Genomic DNA, 15,848 nt, shown 5'->3' on the forward strand with positions numbered 1-15,848 from the left:
ATACCAGTTGCTGACATCAGGAAGTACTCCGTCATACCTAAAGGCTCATGGCTCATGTCTGCTAGTCCTTCACAACCAGATTTCAGTTTCTGGCTTCAATTGACTTCTTCTCTGAGCTTCTGTTAGTCTTCTCTTAGCTTCTCTGGGAGTTGCCTCTATGACCTTCTCTTAATTTAATCTGTTAGTTTTTGTATGTGTATTATCCTCTTATGATTCAGCAGGAGGAATACAGATCAGATTACATTTCAATTGAAATAACCACATCCAAAGTTTCTACTCAAAATAGGTCTGTACACACAGGAGTGGATATAAAGAACATGGCATTTTCTGGCATATGTAACAGCTTCAAACTACCCCTCCAATGTGTAAAGGGACAATATTTTGAAAGGGGCATTTCACCAAAGAATATATATAATTGGATGGATAATTCTCACAAATTTTTCTTTAAAAAGTCTAGACACAAATGAAAGCATTGTATATGATTCTATTAATGTAAATTTTGAAATTACCTTAGGGTTTATAAAGTATTGAAATTGTTTCCTTTATAGAAGATGGGTGTTTAGAGCTTTTTCGTAGGTGCACACAATGTGCCTTGGTAATGTTGGTCATGTGTTATTATTAAGCATAATGTCTTCATTTTGTGGGAAAGAAGGCTAAGTGCATATTTTCTTTGAATACAGTGTACTTCCATAGCAATTTCATTTTTAAAATCTCAGGTGATATAGGTAAGGAGTTCTTAGAAGAAAATATATAGTATTATTTTATTTATATATATATATATATATAATAAATGGAGGAAAAACTATAAAGAATGAGGTATTTATGTGACCAAGGGAAAATAAATACAGCAAAACATATCTAAAGGAACAAGAAATGGAACAAAAAGGAATAGAGCAGATATATGAACAACTAAAAGAAGGCACAAAATAGAGAGGCTCCACATACCTGAAGGTTACTTTTATAAAATGTACAAATTGAGATTGAGTAAAAGCAAGTGAGGAAAGGTCAATGAAAATATCAGAATAATGTAATGGGACATAAAAACAGAATATGCATTCATTTAAAATATGGTAATAGAATATTATAATAACATTTTTCCGTAAATATGAATACTACTTCAAAGGTCAAGGTTAATGGTATAAGCTTCAACAGTAAAACTATTTCAAATATCATTAAGCAGAATCTTTGACCAACTCACATCCATAGTGAGGTGTAATATATATATATAACATATTTTACATATATATTTATGTATATATTTCCATCTTAAGGACAAAATTATTACAAAAAAGTCAAATCATATTAAGTAGCCATGCTTACAGTAATATCACTAGCATTATTATTTTGAGTCTCACATATCAAAAAAGCAGCAAACAATTTTGTTACTACTGAGGAGGACCAAGACTTTTGGCATAATGTAAAACATATTTTAAAATACAGAATCAAATAATTTAAGTAAAAATCTGTATTTTTTTTGAATGAGAAATATAATATAGAAGTCTAATTTAACTTTGTCTTTCTCGATAATATATATTCTAACTCTTTTTGGCAGACAGATAGAAGCCATGCCAAATCAGTCACTCTGAGCATCGTAGTTCCCCAAACATGGGGGATTTGACAGGACTTCAGTGACCAAATCTAGTATAATTTAAGCAACAACAGTCAACAACAATAGTGATTTGAAACATCAATTTAAAATAAATCCCCTATTTCTTAATGTGCCAAACATATACAGCCAAGTATTATTTACCACTGGAGGTCCATGTATCCTGAGTTCTCCATATGAAGTATATCAGTGTAACAAAATAATTATTAGAGAAAGTTTCATTGTAAAATGCTGAGGAAATGACAGAATAAATATCTTTATTTACCTCTTCTGATAAAATGATGGATCTAGATAATTGTCATCAATATCTGCTCACCATTATTCCGGTGCTGAAGTGGGAAGTTTATAAGAAACAATTCAAACTGACTATAAATCCATAGTTCATATTTGAGATCATTGAAAATGAATCAGGTGGTATTCATGGCCACATGATGAGATACAATTGGAAGCACACAGCATCATTTATGAATTTTTTTTAATAGTAACATTGAACCAGAACCAGAAGCTAAGGAGAGGAATGAATTAAATGAAAACAGGCAGAAATAATCAAATATAATATATGCATTATCTATAGAACAAACATATCTAAATTCCAGTAGCATTACACAAGAGTAGTGAGTCAAGTTTGTCTTAACTTAGGATTCCCCAGAATCAGACACTGAGACAGGGATTTGAAATAAGAATTGAGATTTGGTGCATACAGAATTGATACAAAATTAATAAAGAGTGCCTTAATAAGTAAGGCACTCTTACTTTCACCACAGTTAGTGACTACAGCCTAAACCCATGTCTCACCTTGAGGAAAGTGTATGAAATAAATTCTTGAGAATCAACCCTGCCAAAGGGAGAGGATACTGAAGCACATTGACCTTGATCACCTTTCATCAGTGGCTGTTTGAGAAATTCTCTGTTAGAGATTTTCTTTCTTTGAAACTTCTAGCCTGTTACGCATTTATAGAATAAATTTCCTTGGAGGCTGAAATGAAATGGATGGGGGTCAGAACACAGGCAAAAGGTTCTCATTTTAGAAAAGAGTCAGGCTCCATACCCACCTATTACAACACCAAAACAATCCGGTGTTTTATATCCTGATCCAATAAACTTATTTTAAAAAGATATTATCTTTGAGATAATCAGATATATGGCTATCAACAGGATATTAGATGACATTGTGGAAATGCTATTAATTTCCTTAGCATAGTTATATAAGAATGGGGTGTTGACTATAAGTTACAGATGATGTACAAAAAAGGAGTGACAGTAGATGCGAGATTTGTTTTAACTACTTGTCAAGAATTAAGTATCTATAGGTGTATTGTGGGAGGGCTGAGGTAAAGCAAGATTTGCTGGGTTCATAATAGTTCCTTACACATTTTTCTGTACTTTTATGCTTATTAAGAAATTTAAAATTAAGTCTAAATTTCAGCAAACAAAACAAAAGAATAGAGAGAAATCCTTCTCTCCTTGTGGTGACCTCCTCTGTTCTCTTCCAAGAAAAATATCAGCAGTGGTAACATGGAAAAGGAGTCCCATGTGGCTTATAAACGTCTGAAATAGTAGTTAAGGATGGAATTTTAGCACCATTCAAATGGAAAAACTAATATATTAAGAAAATCTCAAATGCCTATGAACATGTGCACATGTAGACCCATTTAACATTACTCATGAGAATGCAAGCTGTTATCAGAACCATTGGAAAAGAGTTGAACATATCTTTTATATGGAAAATTTACTTTCCTTATAGCCCATCACTTTTCTTATGTATGCAGCCAAGGGAGATTTTCTCCAAGTTCACTAGGATTCATATGGGAGAATATTCAAAAAACACACTTCTTTACAATAGAAATATAAAATCCAAAGAAAAATAGATAATTTGTGATGTTTCCAACAATGGAATATATTTTAACAGTTAAAATCAATTCACTGCAGTCATCCAAAAATCAAACAAAAAATTAATGTGCATCTCTGCAATACAATGGTAAAATCGTACGTTCAAGAAGGTTAAATTCTGCATAGTAGTTTTTATAAAATTTTATAAAGCATTACAGTTAAAATCAAAAGTTTTTTTATTAATTAAAGAAAAAAAGAAAACACAACATTTAGAAATCATTCCATTCCACATATGCACTCAGTAATTCTTTTTTTTTTCTATTTTCTTATTCATTTATTTGAAATTTACTTTGAAATCGAAGTTAATATTTTAAAAAGTCAATCAGTTCAACACGGATTGTAACAAAAATAACAATCACCTGCTGTAGCCCCATACCCAATTCTTGATTCCCAGAGGTAACCAACTTGAACTAGTTAAGCTCTTTCTCATGGAATATGCTACCATATTTCTGAACCATACCTTCCTCCCTGCCATCCATTTTATCAGCTGAGATCTTAGGCTCTTACAAGTGATGGCAGTCAGAGTTTGCTTGACATTGTTTTTATTCTTTGAGGGACATAAAAGTAATAGTGATCCTTTTACTTGGTGGAATCTCAGATTAGATAAAATATGGTAGCATGCTTATTTCTTGATTTTATTCTTCAAATGTAGATGCTATTTATTAACTTTCTATCTAATGACTGTGGAAGATAATTATTTCGCTTTCTTACCAACACCCCCCACCTCCAGTAAGGCCACATGCTCACAAACCTGTACACATGCCTTACCCCTTTTTTCCCCTCAATATATGTTTTTTTTTTTTTGAGAAGAAAAGAATTTATTCACATTCTTGCAGGAATGGGCGTTCAACCAAATGTGGTGGCTAGCATGCCAAGTGATAGAATGCCATGGATTTTATACCCTAAGCCTAGCATGCAGGTCCCGCCCCTGTTTCTCTGCTGATTGGGTACTCCAGAGGTTACAGCCCACCCGGGTAGTCTAACTGATTCACACAGCCCACCAAAGGTTCTTACTTTTGATTACACTTTACATTTCCGTGACCCTGGCACATTACTTATTTAAACTTGTTCTGACCTATATAAGGATTTGGCACCATCAGAAGTCCTCTCCTTTCCCTACCCGCAGGACCAGTCTGTGATGTTTTCCAGCCCTTTCTTTTTTTTTTTTTTTTTTTTATTAACGGAAAGAAAAAAAAAAGAAATTAACACAACATTTAGAAATCATACCATTCTACATATGCACTCAGTAATTCTTAACATCATCACATAGATGCATGATCATTGTTTCTTAGTACATTTGCATCGGTTTAGAGGAACTAGCAAGACAACAGAAAAAAATATAAAATGTTAATATAAAGAAAAGAAATAAAAGTAGTAGTAATAGTAAAAAACAACAACAACAAACAAACCAACAAGCAAACAAAAACAAAAAAAACCCTATAGCTCAGATGCAGCTTCATTCAGTATTTTAACATGATTACTTTACAATTAGGTATTATTGTGCTGTCCATTTTTGAGTTTTTGTATCTAGTCCTGTTGGACAGTCTGTATCCCTTCAGCTTCAATTACCCATTGTCTTACCCTGTTTCTAACTCCTGCTGAACTCTGTTACCAATGACATATTTCAAGTTTATTCTCGAATGTCCGTTCACATCAGTGGGACCATACAGTATTTGTCCTTTAGTTTTTGGCTGGATTCACTCAGCATAATATTCTCTAGGTCCATCCATGTTATTACATGGTTCATAAGTTTATCTTGTCTTAAAGCTGCATAATATTCCATCGTATGTATATACCACAGTTTGTTTAGCCACTCTTCTGTTGATGGAGATTTTGGCTGTTTCCATCTCTTTGCAATTGTAAATAACGCTTGCACTCAGTAATTCTTAATATCATCACATAGATGTATGATCATCATTTCTTAGTACATTTGCATCGATTTAGAAAAAGAACTAGCAAAACAACAGAGAAAGATATAGAATGATAATATAGAGAAAAAAATAAAAATAATAAAAATAAATAAAAAACATATAAAAAAGAAAAAAGGAAAAAGAAAAAAACAAAAACACAAACAAAAAAAACTATAGTTCAGATGCAGCTTCATTCAGTGTTTTAACATAATTACATTACAATTAGATAGTATTGTGCTGTCCATTTTTGAGTTTTTGTATCTAGTCCTGTTGCACAGTCTGTATCCCTTCAGCTCCAATTACCCATTATCTTACCCTGTTTCTAACTCCTGCTGGTCTCTGTTACCAATGACATATTTCAAGTTTATTCTCGAAAGTCAGTTCACATCAGTGGGACCATACAGTATTTGTCTTTTAGTTTTTGGGTAGACTCACTCAGCATAATGTTCTCTAGGTCCATCCATGTTATTACATGCTTCATAAGATTATCCTGTCTTAAAGCTGCATAATATTCCATCATATGTATATACCAGAGTTTGTTTAGCCACTCGTTTGTTGGTGGACATTTTGGCTGTTTCCAACTCTTTGCAATTGTAAATAATGCTGCTATAAACATTGGTGTGCAAATGTCCGTTTGTGTCTTTGCCCTTAAGTCCTTTGAGTAGATACCTAGCAATGGTATTGCTGGGTCGTATGGCAATTCTATATTCAGGTTTTTGAGGAACCACCAAACTGCCTTCCACAGTGGTTGCACCATTTGACATTCCCACCAACAGTGGATAAGTGTGCCTCTTTCTCCGCATCCTCTCCAGCACTTGTCATTTTCTGTTTTGTTGATAATGGCCATTCTGGTGGGTGTGAGATGATATCTCATTGTGGTTTTGATTTGCATTTCTCTAATGGCCAGGGACATTGAGCATGTCTTCATGTGCCTTTTGGCCATTTGTATTTCCTCTTCTGAGAGGTGTCTGTTCAAGTCTTTTTCCCATTTTGTAATTGGGTTGGCTGTCTTTTTGTTGTTCAGTTGGACAATCTCTTTATAAATTCTAGGTACTAGACCTTTATCTGATATGTCGTTTCCAAATATTGTCTCCCATTGTGTAGGCTGTCTTTCTACTTTCTTGATGAAGTTCTTTGATGCACTAAAGTGTTTAATTTTGAGGAGCTCCCATTTATTTATTTCTTTCTTCAGTGCTCTTGCTTTAGGTTTAAGGTCCATAAAACCGCCTCCAATTGTAAGTTTCATAAGATATCTCCCTACATTTTCCTCTAACTGTTTTATAGTCTTAGACCTAATGTTTAGATCTCTGATCCATTTTGAGTTAACTTTTGTATAGGGTGTGAGATACGGGTCCTCTTTCATTCTTTTGCATATGGATATCCAGTTCTCTAGGCACCATTTATTAAAGAGACTGTTCTGTCCCAGGTGATTTGGCTTGACTGCCTTATCAAAGATCAAATGTCCATAGATGAGAGGGTCTATATCTGAGCACTCTATTCGATTCCATTGGTCGATATATCTATCTTTATGCCAATACCTTGCTGTTTTGACCACTGTGGCTTCATAATACGCCTTAAAGTCCAGCAGCGTGAGACCTCCAGCTTCGTTTTTTTCCCTCAAGATACTTTTAGCAATTCGGGGCACCCAACCCTTCCAGATAAATTTGCTTATTGGTTTTTCTATTTCTGAAAAATAAGTTGTTGGGATTTTGATTGGTATTGCATTGAATCTGTAGATCAATTTAGGTAGGATTGACATCTTAACTATATTTAGTCTTCCAATCCATGAACACGGTATGCCCTTCCATCTATTTAGGTCTTCTGTGATTTCTTTTAACAGTTTTTTGTAGTTTTCTTTGTATAGGTTTTTTGTCTCTTTAGTTAAATTTATTCCTAGGTATTTTATTCTTTTAGATGCAATTGTAAATGGAATTCCTTTCTTGATTTCCCCCTCAGCTTGTTCATTGCTAGTGTATAGAAATGCTACAGGTTTTTGAATGTTGATCTTGTAACCTGCTACTTTGCTGTACTCATTCATTAGCTCTAGTAGTTTTGTTGTGGATTTTTCCGGATTTTCGACGTATAGTATCATATCGTCTGCAAACAGTGATAGTTTTACTTCTTTCTTTCCAATTTTGATGCCTTGTATTTCTTTTTCTTGTCTAATTGCTCTGGCTAGAACTTCCAACACAATGTTGAATAATAGTGGTGATAATGGACATCCTTGTCTTGTTCCTGATCTTAGGGGGAAAGTTTTCAATTTTTCCCCATTGAGAATAATATTAACTGTGGGTTTTTCATATATTCCCTCTATCATTTTAAGGAAGGTCCCTTGTATTCCTATCTTTTGAAGTGTTTTCAACAGGAAAGGAAGTTGAATCTTGTCAAATGCCTTCTCTGCATCAATTGAGATGATCATGTGATTTTTCTGCTTTGATTTGTTGATATGGTGTATTACATTAATTGATTTTCTTATGTTGAACCATCCTTGCATACATGGAATGAATCCTACTTGGTCATGATGTATAATTCTTTTAATGTGTTCTGAATTCGATTTGCTAGAATTTTGTTGAGGATTTTTGCATCTATATTCATTAGAGAGATTGGTCTGTAGTTTCTTTTTTGTAATATCTTTGCCTGGTTTTGGTATGAGGGTGATGTTGGCTTCATAGAATGAATTAGGTAGCTTTCCCTCCACTTCGATTTTTTTGAAGAGTTTGAGGAGAGTTGGTACTAATTCTTTCCGGAATGTTTGGTAGAATTCACATGTGAAGCCGTCTGGTCCTGGACTTTCCTTTTTGGGAAGCTTTTGAATGACTGATTCAATTTCTTTACTTGTGATTGGTTTGTTGAGGTCATCTATTTCTTCTTGAGTCAAAGTTGGTTGTTCATGCCTTTCCAGGAACCCGTCATTTCATCTAAATTGTTGTATTTATTAGTGTAAAGTTGTTCATAGTATCCTGTTATTACCTCCTTTATTTCTGTGAGGTCAGTGGTTATGTCTCCTCTTCCATTTCTGATCTTATTTATTTGCGTCCTCTCTCTTCTTCTTTTTGTCAATCTTGCTAAGGGCCCATCAATCTTATTGTTTTTCTCATAGAACCAACTTCTGGTCTTATTGATTTGCTCTATTGTTTTCAGTTTCATTTATTTCTGCTCTAATCTTTGTTATTTCTTTCCTTTTGCTTGCTTTGGGGTTAGTTTGCTGTTCTTTCTCCAGTTCTTCCAAGTGGGCAGTTAATTCCTGAATTTTTGCCTTTTCTTCTTTTCTGATATAGGCATTTAGGGCAATAAATTTCCCTCTTAGCACTGCCTTTGCTGCGTCCCATAGGTTTTGATATGTTGTGTTTTCATTTTCATTCGCCTCGAGATATTTACTAATTTCTCTTGTAATTTCTTCCTTGACCCACTCATTGTTTAAGAGTGTGTTGTTGAGCCTCCACGTATTTGTGAATTTTCTGGCACTCCACCTATTATTGATTTCCAACTTCATTCCCTTATCATCTGAGAAAGTGTTGTGTATGATTTCAATCTTTTTAAATTTGTCAAGACTTGCTTTGTGACCCAGCATATGGTCTTATCTTTGAGAATGATCCATGAGCACTTGAGAAAATGGTGTATCCTGCTGTTGTGGGGTGTAATGTCCCATAAATGTCTGTTAAGTCTAGCTCATTTATTGTAATATTCAAATTCTCTATTTCTTTATTGATCCTCTGTCTAGATGTTCTGTCCATTGATGAGAGTGGTGAATTGAAGTCTCCAACTATTATGGTATATGTGTCTATTTCCCTTTTCAGTGATTACAGTGTATTCCTCACATATTTTGGGGCATTCTGTTTCAGTGCATAAATATTTATGATTGTTATGTCTTCTTGTTTAATTGTTCCTTTTATTAGTAGATAGTGTCCTTCTTTGTCTCTTTTAACTGTTTTACATTTGAAGTCTAATTTGTTGGATATTAGTATAGCTCCTCCTGCTCTTTTCTGGTTGTTATTTGCATGAAATAACTTTTCCCAACCTTTCACTTTCAAGCTATGTTTATCTTTGGGTCTAATATGTGTTTCCTGTAGACAGCATATAGAAGGATCCTGTTTTTTAATCCATTCTGCCAGTCTGTGTCTTTTGATTGGGGAATTCAGTCCATTAACATTTAGTGTTATTACTGTTTGGATAATATTTTCCTCTATCATTTTGCCTTTTGTATTATATATATCATATCTGATTTTCCTTCTTTCTACACTCTTCTCCATACCTCTCTCTTCTGTCTTTTCGGTTCTGACTCTAGTGCTCCCTTTAGTATTTCTTGCAGAGCTGGTCTCTTGGTCACAAATTCTCTCAGTGACTTTTTGTCTGAGAATGTTTTAATTTCTCCCTCAGTGTTGAAGGACAATTTTGCTGGATATAGGAGTCTTGGTTGGCAGTTTTTCTCTTTTAGTAATTTAAATATATCATCCCACTGTCTTCTAGCTTCCATGGTTTCTGCTGAGAAATCTACACATAGTCTTATTGGGTTTCCCTTGTATGTGATGGATTGTTTTTCTCTTGCTGCTCTCAAGATCCTCTCTTTCTCTTTGACCTCTGACATTCTAACTAGTAAGTGTCTTGGAGAACACCTATTTGGGTTTATTCTCTGGGGTGCACTGCACTTCTTGGATCTGTAATTTTAGGTCTTTCATAAGAGTTGGGAAATTTTCAGTGATGATTTCTTCCATTAGTTTTTCTTCTCCTTTTCCCTTCTCTTCTCCTTCTAGGACACCCACAACACGTATATTTGTGAACTTCATATTATCATTCAGTTCCCTGGTCCCCTGTTCAAATTTTTCCATTCATTTCCCTATAGTTTCTGTTTCTTTTTGGAATTCAGATGTTTCATCCTCCAATTCCCTAATTCTAGCTTCTGTCTGTTTAAATCTACGATTGTATGCATCCATTGTTTTTTCCAGCTTTTCTGCTTTGTCTTTCACTCCCATAAGTTCTGTGATTTGTTTTTTCAGTTTTTCTATTTCTTCTTTTTGTTCAGCCCATATCTTCTTCATGTCCTCCCTCAATTTATTGATTTGGTTTTTGAAGAGGTTTTCCATTTCTGTTCATATATTCAGCATTAGTTGTCTCAGCTCCTGTATCTCATTTGAGCTGTTGGTTTGTTCCTTTTACTGGGACATATGTTCAATTTTTCGAGCGTGATCCATTATCTTCTGCTGGCATCTGGGCATTTAATCAGATATCCCTGGGTGTGGGACCCAGCAGGTTGAAAGATTTTTCTTTGAAATCTCTGGGCTCTGTTATTCTTATCCTACCCAGTAGGTGGTGCTCATGGCACTCATCTGTCTGCGGGTCCCACCAGTAAAAGATGCTGTGGCTCCTTTAACTTTGGAAAACTCTCACTGTAGGGGAGGGTCGCCAGCTGAAGCGGCTTGGGGGAGTGACAATCCGAATCTCCCAGCTGGCCTGGGGTGCCAAGCATGGTGGGGGGCACCAGCCGCCGTGGCTTGGGGGAGTGCCTCTCCACTGTTCCCAGCCAGATCGGGAAGCCACGTGTGTGGAAGGGACCCCGGTCGCCGGCCTCCGTGGCTTGGGGGACCTCTGATCCAAATCTCGCAGCTGGCCCAGGAGGCTGCATGGGGGGGCACCGGCCGCTGCGGCTTGAGGGGACCACCTGTCTAAATCTCCCAGCCAGCCCGGGAAGGAGGAAGGGAGGGGCTCCGACCACCAGCCGCCACAGCCCGGGGAAGCGCGCGCCCCTCGGGGATCTCACCGTAGCGGATTCTCCCAGCCGGTTCAGCTGTTCCAGAATGGGGTACGTTGTCTTTTTGGTCTCTGTCATGGCTCCGGGAGCTGTTCTGTACTGTTTCTGTTTCTTCAGTAGCTGTTCTGGAGGAGGAACTAAGCCCCGCGCGTCTTACTAAGCTGCCATCTTCTGAGGCTGCCTGATGCACCTTTTATTATCCACTGCAGTAATTCATTCAACTTATATCAACTATAGAATCTTCTGGGAGTTGCCAGGAGTTCAAACACCTCAGTTTGAAGATCGCTGATGCAAATGTTTACATCATCTTATTGCAATTAGGTGAGAGAGGCGGTCAGCTTAGGTTAGGCCTTGGTTGGGACATGACACACTGAAGCTTATATCCTGGGGTGTAGAACTGGCATCTATACAAGTGAGAAAGTCGGAAAGCGCGCGAGATCATGGCCGTCACTCTCCACTGACCTCGGGCAGTGCGGCATGGCCCCGTGCTGACTCCACCCCTCGTGCCCTGCCTCCCCAAAACAAAAGTTTTAATTCTATGTTTAGATGGAATATGGCTAAATGAATAGGAGAACAAGGTGATACTGTACATCAAGTTCTGGATGTGGTTTCTTCTGGCAAGGGGGAGTAGGAAAATGAAGTATAAGAATGCCACATTTTAGTTGCAAAATTTCTATTAAGTTCCTAGTTTTCATATTGGGTAACAAGTCAACATGTACTTTTAATGTAATTAAAAATCAACCAAGAAATATTCAACATAAATGGAAATTGGAGGGGACCTTGCCAGAAAGTGTTACATATTTGAGACAGGAATTAAAGAAGATTCAAATGGATTGGTGATTCAAATTCTTATTTACATTATTCTCCAAATGATCAAATTATTTAGTATAATCACAAACAAAATCTCAGAGTAGTCATCATGAGTGTAATTGGCAAGGTATAATATTTTTATCAATGCAAAAATGTCAAGAAAAAAGAATCTTAAAGTTGTAAAATAAATTTTCAGGAATTCCCCTCATAGTAATTAAGACTATATAAAATTATAGTTATATTAATGGGCAGAAACAAAATCATAGAAACAAATGTCTATACTCTGGATTCCCCATAAAATAGAGTCATGGGTTATGGTTTGCTTCCATTGCTGCTTTGTTATGGATGGCCATTCCAGGGAGGCTGGATTTTGAGAAACAAAGAATGAGGCTCCAGGGATAGAGGGACCACCTGATGGTGTGTTGCAATATAAATCTCTGCTAAATGCAACTGAGGACTTAACCTCACAGAACCATCTTCAAAGGTACATATAAAATGATACAGTTTATCAACTTTGTCCCCCATTGTCCAACATTTTCCCTGTAGGAAATCATTTCCCCAAACATTTAAGTTGCCCATTCTGAGACATTGAGTGCTCAGACATTTTAATCCTTTCAAAGGCAGCCAGATATAGGACCCAAGCACAGAGAACATTAGAGTTGTTCAGCACAGTAGAGGGGTATGAGTTCAAATCTGCAAGTGTCAGATTGGGAACATAGGATCATAGGTGGTTCACTAAGGGGATGTTGTGAATTGAATCATATCTACCATAAATACATGTTCAAGCCCTAAGCCCCAGTCCTATGGACATGAATACATTTCTAATCAGGATCTTTGAAGAAGTTATTAGTAAATGTGAGGGCACACCAGAGCAGGGTGGATCTTAATCCAATATGAATGAATGAACTTATAAAATGAGGAAATTTAGAGACATTAACAGACAGATAGAGATATAGCCATGGCCATGTGACAAAGGCACAGATTGATTTATGGATAGCCTGCAAGCCACTAACAGAACATTGCAGACATTGGATAATTCATGATGTTATCATCACCTTGATTTTGGACATCAAGTTTCCAAACTGTAAGAAAATAAATTCTTTTTGTTTAAGCCAGCCAGTGTGGGGAATTTGATACAGCAACCTTGGAAAACTCTTGTGAGTATACAAGAATTAACAAATAATTATAGTTTTATTTATATGAATGCTTTCTTACTTTCTAGTATTTTTAGAATAGATAACCACTGAAAATTGCTGGATTATTACATAGATATATATATTAATCTTTTGACAAAGTCAGAAGGCAAAATTTCTGATCATTGTAAACCATCAGTCTTAATGGCTATTAACCTTTTAAAGTAGTCAAAGACAAATGTCTGCAACTGTATAACTCACCAAACTGTAACCCAGATGCTTTGATGATGATGCCTTGCTGTGTAACTGTATAATCATGGCTTGCAACTGTAAGGCCTCTGGATAACTCATGTCTAGCTCTCCCTGTTGCCCTTATCTTGTTTTACCATTTGAAGCCTTGTGATCTCGTAGCCAGCCCCTTAATGTTTATTAGTGAAGAATCTCAGTCAGACCAGAGCTAAGTCACCTGAATTACTAAGCTGTTTTTTGAAAAAAAGCTGGTTCAAACCAGAATTGGACCACTTGACATGTTCAATAACTTAAACCTTAAACTATAGGTGCCCTATATCTTATTATAGTGCTAAAAATTATGCCCACTATGTTAAGTCTCCATCATATTCTTACATACATTCTATGACTAAGCATGTAAACAATCTGCACATACCCGATAATTATACCACCTCTAACTTCATCATGTAGAGCCATTTTACTCATTGTCCTAGGCCTGCTTGCCTTTGTTTCAATGTTGTAAAACTCTCTGTTTTTGCAATTCTTTGAGACAGATCTGAGGTTTCCACCTCCTATTCTTACTTTGAGCACTGCAATAAAAGTTCTTTCTTTCTTTGAAATCCTAGTGTCTCTGGATTGATCACTGAGTGCGCTTTTTCTAGCATGACTCTCTTCTCAAATTTGCTGAGAACTGCTCCCTATTAACAGCCTGAATCAACAAGGGAAAATTCAGGGAAATTTCAGAAGAACAATTGTCATTATTTGTGACTTCTGCCTGCCTCAAGTGAGCTATTGCATAAATAACAGGGAAGGGAAAACTGTTCTCATTTCACAAAGGAGATGCCTGTCTCTAATGTCTTTGAAGGTTGAGAAAATTTTATTTTTTTAAAGAATTTCAGTTGCTATCTCCACCCAAATGCTACTGACTTAGCTCTAGGATCCTGCTCTTTTCATATCAGCACCCTGATTTTGGTTCAAGAGATTTGATGGGAACATGAACCAACCTCCAATGTCTCACTCACAATTAACTTTCCCGGACATAATGTTTGACATAGTCTAATTTGTGACTGAATATGAGGATCTTCCAGCACGTGCTGTACTGCCCCTTTATTTTTTTCAGAATGTCTAGAATTGGCTTTCCAGTTAGCTAATTGAATTTCTTCCTACCAATCTTTGATGATTCCTATCAAGAGCCAGATTACTAGGGAACCCTTATAATTTTCATTGCCCTCACTCCATTAAGTTGCCTCAGGCGACATATATCCAAACTGACCCCATTTCATCTAATCCTTATCTGGTTTAATCATTGTATTCACCCCACTTTACATCAATAACAGTGTCTCCTGTTGAGAGTCTCCTCTTGGGGCCACTCCTTCTAAGATATACACTTGTCCTACAATCCCTAGAAAGTAAAGCTTGAGGAAAAGATTTAGACACTACTACTTCATTATAGAGAACCATATAAGGGAGCAGGAGTAAAGTAGAAGCAGAGCGAGGCAGGAAAGAAAGAAGCACCATAGGGAAGTGCATTCCCATCTGGCCACAATGAAATTCCATTAATAGCTGCATTTCATGTGACCATATTCTCTAAACTCATACAATGTTCATACAGCAGTGTCCTCCTGGGCAGAAGAAAGGAAAGCAAATTATCCATGTGATCTCATCTCTTAATTCCTCATTTCTCTTTTGCATATGCAGATATGTCAAGCATATCCGATGATGTTTGCTCTCTCAGTATGAAAACAGAAGTCCAGGAGGCAAAAGAAATTTAGTACAGGTATAAGATTAGGTTCTATTGAGTTGAGCTTGCATGAACAACTAGTCTACTAAATATACAGGTAATTTTGATAAATTATCTCCATTTTTACTTATAATGAATAATAAATCTCATGCACTTGGACCCTTGAAGATATGTCTAAGAACTGTGATTGTCTTCAAATTTAGTCAGAAAAAGATGAAGAGTGAAATTTAACAGGGTAAGCATCTAGTCTACATATTTAAGCAACAAAATTGGGCGTTGGAAAGAAACAAAGAAATTCTGTTTTTGAAAAGGATTTGATTGCCTGTCATTGACCACTGTGTGTGTTTCTCTCAGAAAGGCCATCAATTGGGGATTGTGAAGAATGAAAGCTGAGAAGTTGAGATCCTGACTCCTTAGATAAATATCCTTGTCATTTACATTAATATACACTGTCATTCCTCTCCAATACCTTATAGGAAATCTATCATTGAAATTAATAAATTATATCAAATTATAAGATAAAATTATATCAGAAATGAAATAGACCAATAGCTACAACTTTTTGTTTATATATATATATAGAAACTGAGTAAAAGATTAATTAATGGGTTCTTGTTTAGTTTCTTTAAATGTTCTCATATTAACTATTAAAAGTAAAGAGAAGCTAGGAATAACAGCATCCTGCCCCTAACTTTTTAAGTTTGAGAGGTTGCCACATGACCCCACCCAGTTACCAATGGGTTTTTTGAAATTGCACTTATGTATATTTTAATTTTAATACATT

The 15,848-nt window shown here is 36.0% G+C and overlaps 1 protein-coding gene across 1 annotated transcript in view; it reads left to right on the forward strand.

Annotated features, from left to right (window-relative positions):
- The window catches only part of LOC143672943 (uncharacterized), a 247,171-nt gene that overhangs the window by 105,382 nt on the left and 125,941 nt on the right, over positions 1–15,848 (forward strand). The gene's annotated exons all lie outside the window — the stretch shown is intronic.

Source organism: Tamandua tetradactyla, assembly GCF_023851605.1.
Source record: "Tamandua tetradactyla isolate mTamTet1 chromosome 22 unlocalized genomic scaffold, mTamTet1.pri SUPER_22_unloc_2, whole genome shotgun sequence".
Classification (NCBI taxonomy): domain Eukaryota; kingdom Metazoa; phylum Chordata; class Mammalia; order Pilosa; family Myrmecophagidae; genus Tamandua; species Tamandua tetradactyla.